We start from the raw sequence: 20,049 nt of genomic DNA, 5'->3' as shown, positions 1-20,049 counted from the left end.
ATCTTCATGTTAAAAATAATGTATGAACACATTAAAGATGTTATGTGCTGACATTTTAACCGTGAGTTCTAATGAGTTTCGTGATGAGGTTTGTCAATATTTCCATTTTCTTACTTATCAGATGAATGGTTTTACAATATAGGATCTATTTAAAAGCTAACTAAGGCCTCAGAGATACATTGTGTCTTCTGAAAACCGCAATGTGTGTGATCTGTTATTGTAGCACTGCTGATTATGCCTGTCATGACCTGATTATGTCAAGGAAAAGGTCGTCTGGATTGAGGTCTTTTATTTGCTAGATAATTAAGTCATTTATTGGACAGTTTGTAATTTAAACCCACAATAAACAGGCTGCATCACATCCGGCCGTGATTGGTAATCCCATAGGGCGGCGAACAATTGGCCCAGCGTCGTCAGGGTTGGCCGGGATAGGCCGTCATTGTAAATAAGAATTTGTTCTTAACTGATTTGCAATATTTATTGACAACAATAGATTACTGCTCATTGTAACATATTGATCAAAATTAGGAGGGAGGAAATTGATTGAATGACTTGGATAATCACATTAGCTTTGACAGACATTTCCCTGGTCAACCATTACCATGACAACATACATTTCCCTGGTCAACCATTACCATGCCGCAGACATTTCCCTGGTCAACCATTACTATGCCGCAGACATTTCCCTGGTCAACCATTGCTATGCTGCAGACATTTCCCTGGTCAACCATTACCATGCCAACAGACATTTCCCTGGTCCATTTATTTCCTGATGAAGTCAGTCAAAACAGAGATGTCAGTGGAGTGGGTCTTTCTAAAACCAGACTGTAGTTCTGATAACAGTATTCTTGTCAGTATATTCATCCATCTATTCATAAATTACTTTTTCCAGCACCTTAGACAGGTCTGTTTTGCTGTCCTTCTTGTGGATAGGGGTCACTCTAGCATTGGCCATATACCACAAACCACCAGAGGTGCATTATTGCTATTGTTAATAAAACGTTTACTGGAGACAGGAGATCAAGTGGAGACATAGGACGAGGTGGATATTTGTATAATAAGGCCGTTTAATTACATGTAAAAATATCTTAGTACATCGTGTACACGGCCCCCTCCTGTCTGATTCGTATGGAATCGTCGGGAAAAGAGACCGCTCTAGGCAGTTCATACAGATTATATAGGCAACTAGCAAAGTAGGTTGATCTGGTAGTCTGGCCTTCCGATTGGTCGATCTGGGTCGTGGGTTGTCCTGTCCGGGCCTGATGTCGACATTCCATTGGCTCTTCCCACAGTTCTTTGTCTTGTGCTCCAACCTTGAGTTGTGTGTGTGTGTGTGATTGTCATGGGGGAGGGGAGTTGTGGGTGTCGTGTATATGTCTAATGAGTCCAGCATATGTCCAAGAGAAAGAGGGGGTTGTGTGCATTTCGTATAAAAGATAGCTTATGTTGAGATGTTGTTATTTCAAGTTTCCAGTGTCTATTACAATTTCTTACAAATCCCCCTCTTCACGTCTTATAGACGTGAATAAACTAGTTAAAATTTGTCAGAAGACAAATTTTGATTCCCCCTCTTCACGTCTCACAAGAGACGTGACATAAAAGTAAAAAAGACAAAGCTATTCTTCACGTCTCACAAGAGACGTGACATAAAAGTAAAAAACACAAAGTTATTCTTCACGTCTCACAAGAGACGTGACATAAAAGTAAAAAACACAAAGCTATGGGATAAAATTTGTCAGAAGACAAATTTTGATTCCCCCTCTTCACGTCTCACAAGAGACGTGACATAAAAGTTTCTTAGTCCTCAATTAGATAGACAGGTCCAGCTTCCCCATCATCAAGCAATGGGAACATTTGGGCCCTTTCCTGAATAGGGTCTATGGCGGCAGTGATAACACGGCTAGCAAGCGTCCGCGCACATGGAATGCAACAGCATCCACAAAGTACAAGAATGCCTGCAAATACGGAAATAGATACTAGGATAGAGGAAAACAGCGTCTTATATTTACCAAAGGCATCCATCCATGAGTCCCACATAGAAGTGTCCACTCCAGAATGCTGTTTCATCTTACCATTAAGGGTACGAAGTCCCTCCAATGCTACAGTCAGACTCCCATCCGTAGCTGTGTTATTGGGAATGAAAGTACAACACTGCTCACCAAACATTGCACAGACCCCCCCTCGTTCAGCCAATAACATATCAACCGCGATTCTATTTTGAAATGCCATCAGGGATGTGGCTGCCAATTGTCCATGGACCGCCTCAAAGCCTTGTTGAGTCCAATTGCCCAGTTTCTGGACATTAAAATGAATGTAGTTAATTCTGTCCACATTTTTATTAACTGTACACCACCAGCAAAATGATGATTCAAAACCCGCGGCTACTTGGTCAACCAATTTATACTCATCTGGTACCCCCCTGGGGACACCAATTGCATCAAGGTAAGTTGGGTCCCCAGCAGAGGGGCCCACCGTGCGCTTGGTCCTGATAGGCCAAATTTCAGGACCCAGGGCTTGTATACGGGTGAGAAGATCTTGGACGCCTATGGGGTAAACAGAGATGGGCAACAGCAAAGTTACAAGTGCACAAGTACCAGTGGCATTGTGGGGAAGTCTGTCCAACAGACTATTTCCCCCACACCACCACCACACATCAGCTCTAGACACTGGTTTAAAGATTGCCGTGAGCATGTGAGTGTACAAGCACCAACTACCAGGTAGCTTACCCAACAATGTCCCTCCACCTGTCATGGTTATGCATGTGAAGTTAGCTCTAGCCACACTGGAGGAGAATAACGGTTTCTTGACCACCGTGGTGACTACCGGATAAACAGCGTCCCACTGTGAACACTTTTCAGGTGGGTTGTCTTCGTCCATAAAGGGTATTAAACAGTCTCCGCTAATAGCGGCTGGGACTATGCGGAGCAATGGCCTAGCTCCCATACAAACAACGCAGCTTTGCAGGGTCATATTAGCTGCTTGCTCAGTCAACAGGAGCCAATTGTTAGAGAACCCTGAGATTCCGGTAGCAGTAAGAATGATATCATCAGGGGTGGTAGGAGTGGTGACCATATTAATAGGACCCCAATCACCCTTCCCCCTAGATGTTAAAACAGTAAACCGGTCAGAAATAGCAGAGGGCTGAGCCTGCTGTGTAATGCAGATTTTTAATGGCCAGTAGAGTAGATCCTTGCTAGACTCTACCTGTGGTGCTAGTATAAAATCCTGACAACCCGTCCCAATACCTGGTCGGATAATAAGTGATAAACCCCAATTACGCAATTTAGTCCTAGTCAGTGACAATCTTTTCCGCCAGATAAGGACTGCTTGCCCTGATGAATAACTGGACCAGTCAGGACCAGTCTCAGCGACCAGGCTCTTCCATGACCACTCCTGAAACCCCCCTTTTGTCATATACCAGTTAAATCTGGTGTATTCCAAGGCATGCCCTCCCAGGCCATTCCTAGCTTTTCCCAATAACCCCCAAGACAATGTAATGGTGGTGGTCACATTAACGGGTACACATAAGGTGGTGCTTCTAACCTCTGTTGGAGTGCAGGGTTGGTCTGTGGTTGTAGTGCTACGTTTGTGTATGGCAGGACTGGTGAGATCGAGGGTAATGTTGGACGTGACATTAGTGGTGGTATGATGTGAGAGGGGAGGATGTGTGAGCTGTTGTATAAGCCATGTGAGAGTTCCTAGGGACACTCCAGTAATGATTATGAAAATAACAAACAAGGGACCTGAAATTCCCATTCTTTCCCAGGGAGTGAGATATCCCGGTCCTAGGTGAGTAGCCTTAGTTCGTGGAAACTGGGGCTGGCGTCCCATTTTCACCAACTAAGGTTTCTTTGTTTGGAGTCGAATTGAGATTGGCCAAATCGGCCCTGACTTCAGTCAGTGTTCTGGAAGGCGTTGGGGCTGGTGTGCAATGTGTAAGGTGGTGCCAAGGTGCGCCTGATTTACCTTTGACCTGGACTGAGTGTGAAGTAACCTCCTTCACTTCGTACGGTCCAGTCCACCTGGGTTCCTGCCACTTTCTCTTGTGGACCTTAACCCTCACCCAGTCACCAACCTTTACCTTCAGTAATGCCGGATCTCCCGTCAGCTCCCCCTGCTGGACCTTGTGAATCTGTTTGGAGAGAGCTGCAGAAAGTTCCGTCAGTTTTCTCACATATTCAGACATTACAATTTGTTGTACATCAAGGGCGGGCATATGACCTCCCTCCCTCGGTGGACCAGGCATGACCCTACCAGTCATTATCTCATGAGGAGAGAGATGGGTGCCTGCACCTGGCGAGGCTCTCATGGCCATCAATGCCAGGGGCAGGGCTTCAACCCACGTCAACTTCGAACCTGCACATACCTTAGCTATCTTAGCCTTAAGGGTCTGATTTGAGCGCTCCACGAGGCCCTGCGATTGGGGCTTGTACACTGACCCAAATTTGTGTACAATGCCAAATCTCTCCTCCACCTGTCTCAGGTGTTTGTTACTGAAGTGGGATCCATTGTCGGATCGGATTTGCCTAGGGACTCCATACCTTGGTATGAGTTCGGTTTGCAGCCACTTAATGACCGATTTTGCATCCTCCCTTGCTGTTGGTATTGCCTCAACCCATTTAGAGAACCTGTCTACCATAACTAACAGGTACCTTTTTCCATTTGTCACATTTTCTTGCCCCATATCTGTGTAATCTATACTGATGTCCTGAAAACAAGCATTTGGGACTGGGTATGAACCCATGGGCGTTTGATATGGTTTCTTTGGATTGTGGCTACCACAAATGCTACACTCGTCACAAAACAAATCTGTCATGTCTTTCATGTGGGGGTGCCACCAGATGTGGGACACCTTTTGTAAAGTCTTCAGTTTGCCTTCGTGTGTGGGCCCATGTGCTTCTCGTATTAGTTCTGGACAGAGGTTTGCAGGGGCCACTAATCTGCCATCATGGCATCTCCACAGTTCATCAGGTCCTTTGGTGGCCCCTTTCTGTCCCCATACTGAGTGTTCATAGGGTCCTGCTGAAAACTGGAGTTCTTTTATGTGTTGCCCTGTGAGCTCAGTCCGAGCTGGTTGGATCTGAAGTATCATTTGTCTCGGGGTGTATCCACCAGCCTTCTTGGCTGCTTTGTCAGCTGCATCATTTCCCTCGCTGACTCTGTTTTTCAGTTGTTGATGTCCTTTACACTTCATAATGGCCACCTTCTTAGGTAGTGAGACTGATTTAATCAGTTTTTCCATCTGTGTCTTGTGTTTGATTGGCAGGTTTCCTGTGGTGGTGAAGTTGCGTCTAACCCATTGTGGTCCATCAGTATGGACTGCTCCATGAGCATACGCTGAGTCGGTGTAGATGTTTACAGTCTTTCCTTCAGCTCTTTCCAGAGCTTGTGTCAAACCTATGATTTCAGCTAACTGGGCTGATGCAGGTTGTGTGATGATGGCAGATTCCAAAGTCACATGTGATCTATCCGGGAGCTGCTGCACCACTGCGTATGCTGCTATGTTCCCTTCCTCTCCTCTATAGCAGCATCCATCTGTGTATAACCATAGGTCCGGGTTGATGAGTGGTTCGTTCCCCAGGTCAGGTCTCAGTTTCAGTTCCTGTGCAGCTCTTTCCGCACAGGAGTGGGGTAGACCTTCTTCAGCATTGAGTGCGTCTGCCATGTTTTTGTCAGTGTTGACAAATGTGATGTGTGATTGTGTGCATTTATTCTGGATTTTCGTTTTTCTTTCAGCGCTGAACGTGAATTCTTTGCTCATCAGATATGCTGCAACCCCATGGTGGGTGTGTATTTCCAATGGATGGCACATTACCAGGTGGGCTGTTTTTTCAATAGCTTTTGCCACTGCAGCTACATATCTGGAACATGTGGTTTGTCCTACTTCGATGTGGTCCAATTTGGAGGAGTGATACATCAACACTCTTCTCTCCCCCTCTTGTTTCTGAAAAAGGATGGATGATGTGAATCCTTCCTTTTCAGAAACATCCAGATGGAATTTGTTTTTGTAGTCAGGTGATGTCAATGCTGCTGCCACTGAGAGATCTGTTTTCAAGAGTGCAAAAGCCTTTGATGCTTCAGTGGTCCATGTCAATGACGAGTGTAGGTTCCTTGGTCCCGCCTCTCGCACTATTTCTCTCAGTGGCTCAGTTCTGGCAGTGTAGTCTGGGATGTGTGTTCGGCTGTACCCTGTCAAGCCAAGGAAAGACAACATTCCCGACACCGTGATGGGGCGTGGATGATGAAGTATAGAGTCTCTGTGGGTTTTGGAGAGTCCTGCTCCTTCTCCCGAGATTTCTCTGCCAAGGAAAAGGACAGTTCTGCGACAGGACTGGACTTTGCTCATTTTGACTTTGTATCCTTTGACGGCCAGAAAGTCCAGTAATGTTTTTGTCATCTTTAGGCAGAGATCAGAAGTGGGAGCCCCCAGCAAAAGGTCATCTACATATTGGATCAGTATCACACCTTCTGGGATTTTCAACTCTGCCAGGTGTGTCTTAAGGATATGATTGAATATTCCGGGTGAACACCTATAACCCTGTGGAAGAACAAAATAAGTGTACTGTTGATGTTCATACGTGAAAGCAAAGAGTGGCTGAGAGGCTTCATCAAGTGGGATGCTGAAGAAAGCATTAGCCAGATCCACCACCGTGAAGTATTGGTGTTTTGGTGACAGATTGCTCAGAGTAATGTGAGGGTCAGGGACAGGTAGGTCTATCGGTGCAGTAACGTCATTTACTGCTCGGAAATCTTGAACCATCCGGTATGTTTCTCCTCCAGCTTTCAGCACTGGTAGGATCGGCGTGTTCCATGGAGATACAGTTCGATAGATAACCTGTGCTCTCAGTAACCCATCAATGGTCGGTTTTATCCCCATGGTCTGTTCGGGTTTCAAACGGTATTGAGTTCGGTAGATAGGTATTTGACCTGGATTTAGCAGGGTGATGGTGACTGGTTCCACCTGTAGTTGGCCCACATCAAAAGGGTTGTGAGTCCATAACCTTTCATCTATGGTGCAGATCAATGCTTTGGTAGATGGGTGGTCGGTGTATGGCTTACCATGGTGTCTTGGCAGGGTCAGTCGTTCTGGAAGACAGTGTTCTTCAGTGTCAACAGTCATGAACCTCCACATGTTTTCAGTGGTGGCCTTGTGTATTCCCGGTGTTTGGGTGGGTTCCCACTGAAGTTTGGATGCTCGTCTGATCATAGGGCCCAGGCTCCTTGCTTCAAAACCATTTCCCACTGCCAGTGTAACATGGGGAGCTGACTCCTCCCCTAGTAGGTACCAGGATTTCAGATGAGGTGGTAGGATGACTGGTGCTGCCACCCCCTCTTGTCCACACACAATGGTGCAACACCTGATGGACGGCGTTAGGTGCATCATGTTCTCTTCCCAGTCATCGGTGTATGTGTTCATGTCATTGTCTGTCACATTCAATGTACAGTGGATTTCAGCTTGTGGGGTCTTGTATGGGTGTAATTCATAGATCTGTGATTTCAGTTGATTGAACTTAAACTGGACCTCCGGGGTCCCTCGACCTGTTTCAATGCATTTCAGCCAATAAATTTCTTGCGTTGCTGACAACACAGGGGTTGGGATGATAGGTAACATCAGTACACTGACGGGATGATTTGGTGTTGAGGGAATAGGATCAATGGAGACCTCCACACCCTTCTCAGTGAGGTAAATTGAACATTTTAGTTTGCACAGCAGATCCCTTCCTAGGAGGTTGATTGGACAATTGGGACAGTATAGGAACTGATGCTTCAAATTGGAAGGGCCCCATGAGAAAAGCAATGGAATGGTTTTGTTTTGTGCTTCGGGTGTTCCTGATACCCCCACCACCTGTATTGTTTCCGAAGAGAGTGGTTGACGAGATCTTATGGCAGAATACGTACATCCTGTATCTACCAAAAATTGGTGGGTCACTCCCTCCACCTCACACATGATAGTTGGTTCGGTGTGGAGTGGAAAATGTTGACCCCCATTCTCGTTCTGTGGTGGTGGGCAGCTTCAGGGCCATGGGGCATATTCATCTGACATGCCCTGGAAAGGAGGAGGCGGCTGTTGGTTTAGGTCTGTGATAGGGTGATTGTATGCAGGTTGCTGGGCTGCACGTGGTTGGTACATCATTGGTCTTACTCCCCCTCTCGGTCTAGGGGCGTATCCTCGTGCCCTGTTTGCCATCCACTGGTTTTGGGCCGGGGTTATTGGATGCGGACACTGACGAGCCATATGTCCTATCTGCTTACAATTGTAACAGCTCCCCCAGGGTCCAGGGTTCCTTGGTTGTTGTCCCCATGTAGACGAATAGCCTGGTTGTGGTGGGTAATAGTATGGTTGTGCGGCCATCGGGACAGGTTGTTCCATCCCGGGTGCTGGCATGGGAGGTCCCTGTGGTGCCCTGGGTGGTGGTTGTTGCTGTATCATTTGTGAAACCGTTTTTTCAATGATTTGTGAGATGTCTTGTTGATCTTCAGCCACCATTTGTTTCTTGGGTTTTTCTCCTTTCTGGGCCTCTTTCAATTGTAGTTTCAAAAGTTGTACCTGTAGGGACTGGACTTGTGTTTCAGCCCCTCCCTTATCCTTATTGTATTGGGTGATGTGGTGATGTACATGGGAATTGAACTGAGCCTGGGGAAGTGCCATTAACCCCACCGTGGCCCTAAGTTTAGTTCGGACCTCAATTGGAGCACCGCTCACCACCATCTCCTTCCACATGCTGACCGTGGTGCCAGTATAGTCATATGGTTCTTCATGAACAGTTCTCCATGTGGTCTTCGCTCTGTCTAGGTAGGCTGCCGGTTGTTCCCCTGGACTGATGGTAAATGATGAAAGGGTTGCATGGTTTCGTTCTGTGGGATATGCCCTTCTCAACACTGCCCACAATTCCGCTCGGAAGTCTTCCTGGGCCAGTGCAGCCGGGGCTGTGGCAAGATCTGCATCTCTTATCAGAGCACTCATGGTGGTATGATCTGTTGCTCTAGCCAGAAGAGCCCTCATGTCACCTAGACAGAGCCGTAGGCCTGACGTCAGTGTTTGGAGTTGAAGGAGCCATGCAGAGGCACCCCCATGCAGGCTGGGTAGTTGTTCCATCAAAGTGGTAAGGTCTGTCATTTTCCAGGGTTGGTATTCTTCATGCCCTCCGTCCGGAGTGGGCCTCAATGGCATCTGCATCTCCGACCCTTCTCGTCCCCTATGTTTGGGATCCCAATCTGCCCTGGACGAGACACCCCTGCTGTTCTGTTCCCTGAGACGTACGGACTGTCTAATAGGTTCGACCAAATCCGTCACCTTCCCCATCATTACCCCTTTTATATGGTACGAGCCCTCTCCACGTTCAGCATCTTCTATCATAGATCTGGCCAGTGCCACTGACTCCCTGAGGTCTCGCTCCACCTCCTCTTCATCTTGTCCTGTTTTGTTCTCATCTTCATTGTCCTTGCTGTGGTTCCTTCTTAATGAGGCCCCAGGGGAACATTGTCCTGGTGACGACCATGACCCTTCAGAGACTATTTGACTATCCCCCCGTGTTCTATTTCTGAACCAGTCTGGGTTTGGAGTGGAAGAAAACTGAATCAGCTCTCTGTCTTCTCTCTTCAAAGGGCCTGGTTGAGACCCATTACCCCGTCCTTGTGGGTAGGTTGGTAGAGACCCACCGTGTCCCTGTAGTGAGGCAGGGTTCAAACCCCCCCCACATCCCTGTGTGTATGCTCTTTCCCTTTCCTCCCTTTCTCTATGATCAGGCCTCTCTTCACACACTAGTTGCCCTTCTTGGATCCCCAAAGTCATGCTTCCTTTTAGGTGTCCTTCATGCACCACAAACACCGGTGCCTGTACCACAGCAGGGGTCAAAAAAGGGTTTTGAGGGAGGTGGGTGAATGGATTTTGAAAATAGGGAGGTGGTGTTATTTTCTCTCCCTGTGGCAGTTCTGGGTATAGTTGGGTTGGGGCCGATGGGGCTGCTGTGGTGGTAGGTGGGGCGTCATTATTGATGGGCCTGCCCTCTTTGGTGTCAGTTGGGGCTCCAGTGACCACCCCCATCGTGTCGGGTTTCCTGTAAGGGAGAGCTCTCCTAATCTCTTCAATTGCCCACAATCCTATTTTCATCTCAGCCTCTGCCTTTTCCCTTTGCTTTGTTCCTTCCTTTTTAAATAAGTGACTCTTATTCTTATCAACTTCACTTTCTATCCCTTGCTTCACTGCTCCCTCTAATTCTTTCTCCATAGTGAGGAGTTGCCCTTTTGATGAGGCCACTCCACTAAGGAAACCTGCCTGCGTCCATTTCAGTCTCACTTCTTCCCACACTCTTTTAACTTGTTTATACTGTATTTCCCCCCCTGCTCTGTCTTTCATTCTCTGATCTAAGTATTCATTGAATTTGTGTTTGGGGACGATGGTCGTGGCCATTTTGTCGTTTAAGCTACGTCTTGATCTATACTATTTTGGTGCACTTAGCCCTCACTTGATCGAAACCAGCGATGTAATTTCCGTATCTTTTGTAAATTGTTTTTCCCGTTTTCCAACAATATTTCAGCTATATCCTTTTGAAACAATATATTAGTATATTCAAGCGCTCCCAAAATAATTGGAATGGCAATTTTAGGAACTTTTATTCAAAAGTTATTATTACTTTTAACTTTTTCGATTAATTTTAACTTTTTCGATTAATTAAATACTTTGCCAAAACATTTCAGAAATATCATTTTGGGACAATATACTAGTATATTCTAGCGCTTCTAAAATACTTATTTAATTAATTCTAGGACTTATTTTTCTCAAAAAATATTATTATTACAATATTCAACTAATTAATTAAATACTTTCCCAAAGTATTTCAAACGTGTCCTTTTGGGACATTTATTAGTGTATCCTAGCGCTTCTAGAATAATTATCAAATGATTTCTAGTCCATAAGGTAAACCCAGCAGCACGAGAGGGAAAAATCAAGTCAACTTATCAGCATAAAATAGGCTCACACATTCTGACTCGGCGGTCACTTAAACACAGCCTCAACTTAGCACATGGCTAATTATTATCAATCGGTCTCGTGGAACGCTCAATCACCCACATTGCGCCAACACAACTTGAACATACAATATCACATTAGATTCTTCACGGTAACACTTAGCTGATCAATCTATTGCCCGACTGTGTGAATCGTATTCATATTTATTTTTTTAATATTTTTTTTATGGGTCCTCACGTAACACTTAGTTGATTGCCAATCCAACTAATGCACGACTATCTGGATCTCATCTTCTAATTATGGATTCTTCACGGTAACCCCTAGCCGATCGACTGTCAGCTATGGCCCGACTGTATGAATCCCCTATAAAGCTTATTCTTCACTGTACACCTAATCGATCAGCATACCGACTAGTGCCAGACTATGTGAACAAGTCTTTGACCTATTAGTACTTAGATATCTTTACACAAGGCCTTAGATTCTAAACATTTCCACATAAATTTAACAACAATTCACACTCACCCGAGTACTCCTGATCACAATTTAGATATTGACTATAATACAATATACAGATTTTGATTAAACAGGCATCTGCTCACCTTTTAGTTTCGAGCTCTTTTGATCAGTTTCCTGGGTGAGTTGAATCGCGATTCTCCTTCGAACTGTCACCTCTCCTTCTGGAATCTTTCTCCCACGTGTCTCCTGTCTGATCAATTTCTATGGACCGAATTCAAAGATGTCATAACCATCCTCTGCTACCAAGTTTGTTAATAAAACGTTTACTGGAGACAGGAGATCAAGTGGAGACATAGGACGAGGTGGATATTTGTATAATAAGGCCGTTTAATTACATGTAAAAATATCTTAGTACATCGTGTACACGGCCCCCTCCTGTCTGATTCGTATGGAATCGTCGGGAAAAGAGACCGCTCTAGGCAGTTCATACAGATTATATAGGCAACTAGCAAAGTAGGTTGATCTGGTAGTCTGGCCTTCCGATTGGTCGATCTGGGTCGTGGGTTGTCCTGTCCGGGCCTGATGTCGACATTCCATTGGCTCTTCCCACAGTTCTTTGTCTTGTGCTCCAACCTTGAGTTGTGTGTGTGTGTGTGATTGTCATGGGGGAGGGGAGTTGTGGGTGTCGTGTATATGTCTAATGAGTCCAGCATATGTCCAAGAGAAAGAGGGGGTTGTGTGCATTTCGTATAAAAGATAGCTTATGTTGAGATGTTGTTATTTCAAGTTTCCAGTGTCTATTACAATTTCTTACACTATTATAAACTGGTTACCAACTAAATTAGAACAGTAAAAACATGTGTTTTTGTCAATCTGCGTTCAGGGTTCAAACCACCCAGTTTATAATTTCTAATAGATCACCTGTCTGAAAAGTACGACAAACTATGAGTTGTAGTAGCCTATTCACTTGGCCCAGCGTTGTCCAGGTTTGGCCGGTGTAGGCTGTCATTGTAAATAAGAATTTGTTGCCTAGTTAAATAAATCGGATTTGCCTAGTTAAATAAAGGTTAAATAAAGATAAATAAATAAAAACTCAGCTATGGAGGCCAAAACAACCACTCAGTCAAGCTATTTTTGACTGTGATTTCAGTAGGTGCATGTCGTATGCATCAATACGTAACACTTACTGTTAAGAAAAACGTTTCTCCCACGTCCTATTACCACAGATAGAACAATGTGTTCATTATTAACGTCTCTGTTACTGTAGCTACTAGAGGTGTGTGGAGTAGTCAGACAAAACGAGGATCGTAACTGATATGGGCAATTTTCTGGAAACGATTATGATCCAAATCTTTTTTGTAATAATCTGTGATCGGAATAAACCTTCTTTTTTTCCCGGGTGCCAGCAAGAATCTCTCAGTCATGTGCGTGATCTAAATAAATCACCTGGCTAGTTTCCGTGTCTGTAAAGAGAAGGGCGGGCTGTAGATTGATCCTGCTGCTCTGATTGGTTAGAGTGAAGCTATAGTTCTTCCTCCGCTGGCTTCATCATTTCATCCTCTCTCTTTTCCTGGCATTTTTCTGGTCTGATCATATGATTATCATTTAGATTTCTGCTGCCTGCTACTATGATAAATTACGAATACGAGTATGTCCATGTCAGCACACCCCTAGTAGCTACTAGTGTGTCTTGTTGTTGATGAAGTAGTAGGCGACTTTCTCCTCCATGTCTGGGTTCGTCCGCCACCCTGTGGTCGATGGTGGAATCACATTTTACGGAGATCAGAAAACAAGCGTGATGAAACTATTCCTACAACGTCTGGAACGCTACAAAACACCAGAAATAGTTGGTGTCATTCGGTTGGCTGTGTGTGCACGAACGTGATTTCAGCATTTTGGTACATCACTTACTTGTGTGTAATCAGACGGACAGTTAGACCAAAATTTCAACGTATATAGAATTTCTACCATGTTGCATGATGGGAAAACAGTCGGACCGTGATATAATATAGTAAAACAAAGTGCATCGCTTTTCCACCGCTTTGTGCGCAACTGTATTCGTAAATGTCATTAAACCTTGGTCGATATGATGTGGTATTATCAGTAGTAGAAGTGGTAACCTTGAGTCAAACACCTTTGTCCTGGAATGAGTCGCCCTCTACCAACGTGTACAACTCATACTTACCTGGCAAGGGAGACACCGTGATCAAGAAGGCGGTTCACCCAGGGCGAGGGTCAGCCATTGCACTCCGGCTGTGCTGACCCCTGCGAATTTCTCAAATGTAGAAATCTCGATTGCAAAATTTATGGTAGTGGGGGACTGCGTTCGCGCTCTCCCCTGATCTTCATGTTAAAAATAATGAATGACGTCCTTTAGATTGTTATGACATGTGAGTTCTGATGAGTTTCGTATTAAGAAGGAGATTTATCAACATTTCCATTTTCTTACTTATCAGATGAATGGCTATAGAATGCAGGATCTATTTAAAAGCCAACTAAGGCCTCAGAGATACATTTTGTCTTTTGAAAACCCCAATGTGTGTGATCTGTTATTGTACCACTGCTGATTATGCTTGTCATATCCTGATTATGTCAAGGAAAAGGCCTACTTGTGAATGGATCATTTTGCGCCCTCAGACGTCATCTGGATTGAGGTCTTTTATTTGCTAGATAATTAAATCATTTAATAGGACAGTTTGTATTTCAAGGCCACAATAAACAGGCTGCATCACATCCGGCCGTGATTGGGTGTCCCATAGGGCGGCGCACAATTGGCCCATGCGTCGTCCGGGGTAGGCCAAATGTAAATGAGAATTTCTTCTTAACTGATTTGCAATATTTATTGACAACAATAGATTACTGCTCATAGTAACATAATGATCCAAATTAGGAGGGAGGAAATTGATTGAATGACTTGGATAATCACATTAGCTTTGAACTTGTCCCTGAAGTTGAAATGTCCAGAATACTGATTTAGAACGTTAACCTGGTCTGCTTTGATTTCATATCGTCTGAAATGGAACCGGTCTATATCACCGAGGCTCATCAACTTTGTATATTGTATCCAACTCTCATTTCGTTTTCAAACTTATTTTTGGTTGTATTGTGTTTTAAATGGTCAAATAAATCTTTCTACCTAAGTGATCCTTAAGGTGGGGCGATGGTGTCATCAGCCACTTCACAGTCGAGAAATGAGAGTTGTATTGACTATACAAAGTTAATGAGCCTCGGTGATATAGATGTATTTATTCATATTCTCAGCAGTCAGGTACCTATCCAGTTCACACCCAAGACAGCTGACAGAGGGTTCTGGTGTAACCACTGAGTTATCCAGGGGAGCCTGCAACATTTACTCTGGATCCAAATAAGATGGATTCTGTTGTTCCAAGATGCAGATCCATTCCACAGACATTTCCCTGGTCAACCATTACCATGACAACATAATTTCCCTGGTCAACCATTACCATGCCAACAGACATTTCCCTGGTCCATTTATTTCCTGATGAAGTCAGTCAAAACAGAGATGTCAGTGGAGTGGGTCTTTCTAAAACCAGACTGTAGTTCTGATAACAGTATTCTTGTCAGTATATTCATCCATCTATTCATAAATTACTTTTTCCAGCACCTTAGACAGGTCTGTTTTGCTGTCCTTCTTGTGGATAGGGGTCACTCTAGCATTGGCCATATACCACAAACCACCAGAGGTGCATTATTGCTATTATAAACTGGTTACCAACTAAATTAGAACAGTAAAAACATGTGTTTTTGTCAATCTGCATTCAGGGCTCAAACCACCCAGTTTATAATTTCTAATAGATCACCTGTCTGAAAAGTACGACAAACTATGAGTTGTAGTAGCCTATTCACTTGGCCCAGCGTTGTCCAGGTTTGGCCGGTGTAGGCTGTCATTGTAAATAAGAATTTGTTGCCTAGTTAAATAAATCGGATTTGCCTAGTTAAATAAAGGTTAAATAAAGATAAATAAATAAAAACTCAGCTATGGAGGCCAAAACAACCACTAAGTCAAGCTATTTTTGACTGTGATTTCAGTAGGTGCATGTCGTATGCATCAATACGTGTAACACTTACTGTTAAGAAAAACGTTTCTCCCCCGTCCTATTACCACAGATAGAACAATGTGTTCATTATTAACGTCTCTGTTACTGCAGCTACTAGAGGTGTGTGGAGTAGTCAGACAAAACGAGGATCGTAACTGATATGGGCAATTTTCTGGAAACGATTATGATCCAAATCTTTTTTGTAATAATCTGTGATCGGAATAAACCTTCTTTTTTTCCCGGGTGCCAGCAAGAATCTCTCAGTCATGTGCGTGATCTAAGTAAATCACCTGGCTAGTTTCCGTGTCTGTAAAGAGAAGGGCGGGCTGTAGATTGATCCTGCTGCTCTGATTGGTTAGAGTGAAGCTATAGTTCTTCCTCCGCTGGCTTCATCATTTCATCCTCTCTCTTTTCCTGGCATTTTTCTGGTCTGATCATATGATTATCATTTAGATTTCTGCTGCCTGCTACTATGATAAATTACGAATACGAGTATGTCCATGTCAGCACACCCCTAGTAGCTACTAGTGTGTCTTGTTGTTGATGAAGTAGTAGGCGACTGTTTCTCCTCCATGTCTGGGTTCGTCCGCCACCCTGTGGTCGATGGTGGAATCACATTTTACGGAGATCAGAAAACAAGCGTGATGAAACTATTCCTACAACGTCTGGAACGCTACAAAACACCAGAAATAGTTGGTGTCATTCGGTTGGCTGTGTGTGCACGAACGTGATTTCAGCATTTTGGTACATCGTCTACTTGTGTGTAATCAGACGGACATTTATACAAACAATGCAATGTATAGAATTTCTACCGTGTTGCATGATGGGAAAACAGTCGGACCGTGATATAATATAGTAAAACAAAGTGCATCGCTTTTCCACCGCTTTGTCCTCAACTGTATTCGTAAATGTCATTAAACCCTGGTCGATATGATGTGATATTTTCAGTAGTAGAAGTGGTAACCGTGAGTCAAACATCTTTGTCCTGGAATGAGTCGCCCTCTACCAACGTGTACAACTCATACTTACCTGGCAAGGGAGACACCGTGATCAAGAAGGCGGTTCACCCAGGGCGAGGCTCAGCCATTGCACTCCGGCTGTGCTGACCCCTGCCAATTTCTCAAATGTGGAAATCTCGATTGCATAATTTATGGTAGTGGGGGACTGCGTTCGTGCTCTCCCCTGACTTTGATGTTAAAAGTAATGTGTGATTTAGCTTTCACCGTGTGCTGGTCTGAGTGTGTTCTCTGAGTTGTATTTACTTTCGTGTCTAAAAGGACAGTTGTCAGCATTTCCCTTCTCTTCGTCATCAGATGAGCGGTTTTAGAATTTATTTTATTTAATTTTAAGGCCTGAAAGCTACATTTTGTCTTCTGAAAACCCCAATGTTTCAGATCTGTTATTGTAGCACTGGTGATTATGCCTGTCAATGCAACCACACGTTGATAAAGCATTTACAATCATGGAGCATGACACAAAAATATGTTTGAAAACCTATTTCTATTGTAGTCCTCTTAAATGTTTTTCTAAACATAGTAGGCCTCGGCTCCACACAACACAAATCAAAGGACAGGAGGACATCGTCATAGTGTAGAGCCTTACATACTGACATGGAAAATAAACCATTCTATTGCTCCATCATTATGTAACAGTATAGCTTCCGTCCCTCTCCTCGCCCCTACCTGGGATCGAACCAGGGACCCTCTGCACACACCGACAACAGCCCGCTCGCCCGACACACTGTGGCCCAGACCACCTCCTCCGCACACAACTCTCTCTCTCCGCTCACAGTGGCGGCAGGCGTCTACAGTACAGGTCCGACAGGACATGGCGTTGGAGTGGCGTGCCCCTGCCCTGTGCACCACTGTGAAGTCGTACGGCTGAAGCTCCTCCAACCAGCGAGCCACCTGCCCCTCTGGCTCTCTGAAAGACATGAGCCACTGGAGAGCAGAGTGGTCAGTCCTTACAGTAAAGGGCAGGCCACCCAGGTAGTACTTCAAGTGTTTGATGGAAGCCACAACAACAACGAGGAGGAGCCGGGTGACACAGTAGCTGCGCTCATGTTTGTTGAATGTTTTTCTGAAGTACGCCACCACTCTCACCCCCTCTGGCCCCATCTGGGCCACCACTCTCTCCCCCTCTGACCCCATCTGGGCCACCACTCTCTCCCCATCTGGGCCACCACTCTCTCCCCCTCTGGCCCCATCTGGGCCACCACTCTCTCCCCCTCTGGCCCCATTTGGGCCACCACTCTCTCCCCCTCTTGCCCCATCTGGGCCACCACTCTCTCCCCCTCTGACCCCATCTGGGCCACCACTCTCTCCCCATCTGGGCCACCACTCTCTCCCCCTCTGGCCCCATCTGGACCACCACTCTCTCCCCCTCTGGCCCCATCTGGGCCACCACTCTCTCCCCCTCTGGCCCCATCTGGGCCACCACTCTCTCCCCCTCTGGCCCCATCTGGGCCACCACTCTCTCCCCCTCTGGCCCCATCTGGGCCACCACTCTCTCCCCCTCTGGCCCCATCTGGGCCACCACTCTCTCCCCCTCTGGCCAAATCTGGACCAGCACCCCACCCATGCCCACGTTGCTCGCATCTGTGTCCAGGATTAAGGGCAAGGTGAGGTCAGGGGGGAGGGGGTCGAGCATGGGGGCCTCAATCAGTGCACGTTTGAGGGTGTTGAAGGCCACCTCGCACTCCACTGTCCAAGTGAAGGCCTCCTCACACTCCACTGTCCAAGTGAAGGCCTCCTCACACTCCACTGTCCAAGTGAAGGCCTCCTCACACTCCACTGTCCAAGTGAAGGCCTCCTCACACTCCACTGTCCAAGTGAAGACCTCCTCACACTCCACTGTCCAAGTGAAGGCCTCCTCACACTCCACTGTCCAAGTGAAGGCCTCCTCGCACTCCACTGTCCAAGTGAAGGCCTCCTCGCACTCCACTGTCCAAGTGAAGGCCTCCTCGCACTCCACTGTCCAAGTGAAGGCCTCCTCGCACTCCACTGTCCAAGTGAAGGCCTCCTCACACTCCACTGTCCAAGTGAAGGCCTCCTCACACTCCACTGTCCAAGTGAAGGCCTCCTCACACTCCACTGTCCAAGTGAAGTCCTCCTCACACTCCACTGTCCAAGTGAAGGCCTTGTCCTTCGGCAGCAGGTGGTTCAGGGGAGCAGCGACGCTTGAGAAGCCCCTACAAACCTCCTGTAGTACGAGGCCAGGCCCAGGAAGCTTTTCAGCTGATGCTGATCGGTGGGGGTGGGCCAGTCTCGGACAGCCCCCACCTTGTCCTCCATTGTGCTGATACCCTCCTCCCCCACTTGGTGGCCCAAGAAGGACACCTCTCTCCTCATGAAGTGGCACTTCTCGGGGTGGAGCTTCTGGTCTGCAGCAGCCACCCTCCATCACACGCCGCAGCGCCCGGAGGCTGATTGGAAGGAGCTGCCATGGGCCATGACTTTTAATGCTGTTAACAAATGTCAACGCTATAATATTATTTGTGATATAAATACGATTGACTTTATTGCTTTTTTTCATACTGTTAAACAACATTCTAAGTCTGCTAATATTTCCTCATAAAATGTTACAAATTTCAGTTTTTTTTTAAATCACAATCATGATTTCTGGACTTTTATTTTGAAGGAATATCGCCGAGGTCACGGGCCTTATTCTTGCTAGGTCTTCTTACTGGCAGAACGGAGGTGAAGTGAAGTAACGACACCATTGAGCTATAATAATAAGAGACCCTTTCCTCTGCTTCCTTATAAATGGACTTCCTGTTTCAACACAGTGGGCGGATTCAACACGTATAGGTTTATTTGTTGATATTTATGTCATGTTAAGTCTTCATACACTTAATACCAGTATTCAGCCTATAAATTAAGGTTATATCTATTAAATGTGCAATTACATTTTTTATTTAATTTAATGATTTGATTTATTTAGGTGATGTTTTGCAGTGCTACCAGCAGAGGGCAGTGTGACACAACAACCATGTGTGGCTGAAGGACTCTAGACCAGTGGTTCCCAACCTGTGGTCCCTTGGGGGTGGTGCAGCTGGTCTGCAATTATTTAGAGATTGTAGTATTTTATTATTAAAAAATAATAACAGTTGGGAGTATTAATGTTAATTTTACATTCCTTTTCACAATGCAAATAGTTTCTAATAATAATAGACCTTTACAGGCCTTGTTACATTCACATGTATTGATAGGATTTGACCATCAATATATTTGATGTGAAAGAAATCAGCGACTCCGTGAATGGTGGTCGTCAAGAGCTTTTGACGATGATTTGATGGTCTCCAGAATGGGAAAGGTTGGGAACCGCTGAGCTAGACAGTCACATCTGTGTGGTAACATGATAGGATGGGAACCGCTGAGATAGACAGTCACATCTGTGTGGTAACATGATAGGATGGGAACCGCTGAGATAGACAGTCACATCTGTGAGGTAACATGATAGGATGGGAACCGCTGAGATAGACAGTCACATCTGTGTGGTAACATGATAGGATGGGAACCGCTGAGATAGACAGTCACATCTGTGTGGTAACATGATAGGATGGGA

The 20,049-nt window shown here is 45.4% G+C and overlaps 2 non-coding genes across 2 annotated transcripts; both read left to right on the top strand.

The window, feature by feature from the left end:
- Nucleotides 1-13,602: 13,602 nt before the first annotated feature.
- LOC120041807 lies at nucleotides 13,603-13,766 on the top strand. The gene has a single exon (XR_005475943.1). It is a non-coding gene; the product is annotated as a U1 spliceosomal RNA (small nuclear RNA).
- A 2,738-nt stretch (nucleotides 13,767-16,504) lies between these two features.
- LOC120041810 lies at nucleotides 16,505-16,668 on the top strand. Its single transcript, XR_005475946.1, has one exon. It is a non-coding gene; the product is annotated as a U1 spliceosomal RNA (small nuclear RNA).
- Nucleotides 16,669-20,049: the final 3,381 nt, after the last annotated feature.

The sequence above is a fragment of the Salvelinus namaycush genome, unplaced genomic scaffold (genome assembly GCF_016432855.1).
Source record: "Salvelinus namaycush isolate Seneca unplaced genomic scaffold, SaNama_1.0 Scaffold545, whole genome shotgun sequence".
Taxonomy (NCBI): Eukaryota; Metazoa; Chordata; class Actinopteri; order Salmoniformes; family Salmonidae; genus Salvelinus; species Salvelinus namaycush.
The sequence above is the reverse complement of the archived record's forward strand: the minus strand, read 5'-3'. Positions and strand labels throughout refer to the sequence as shown.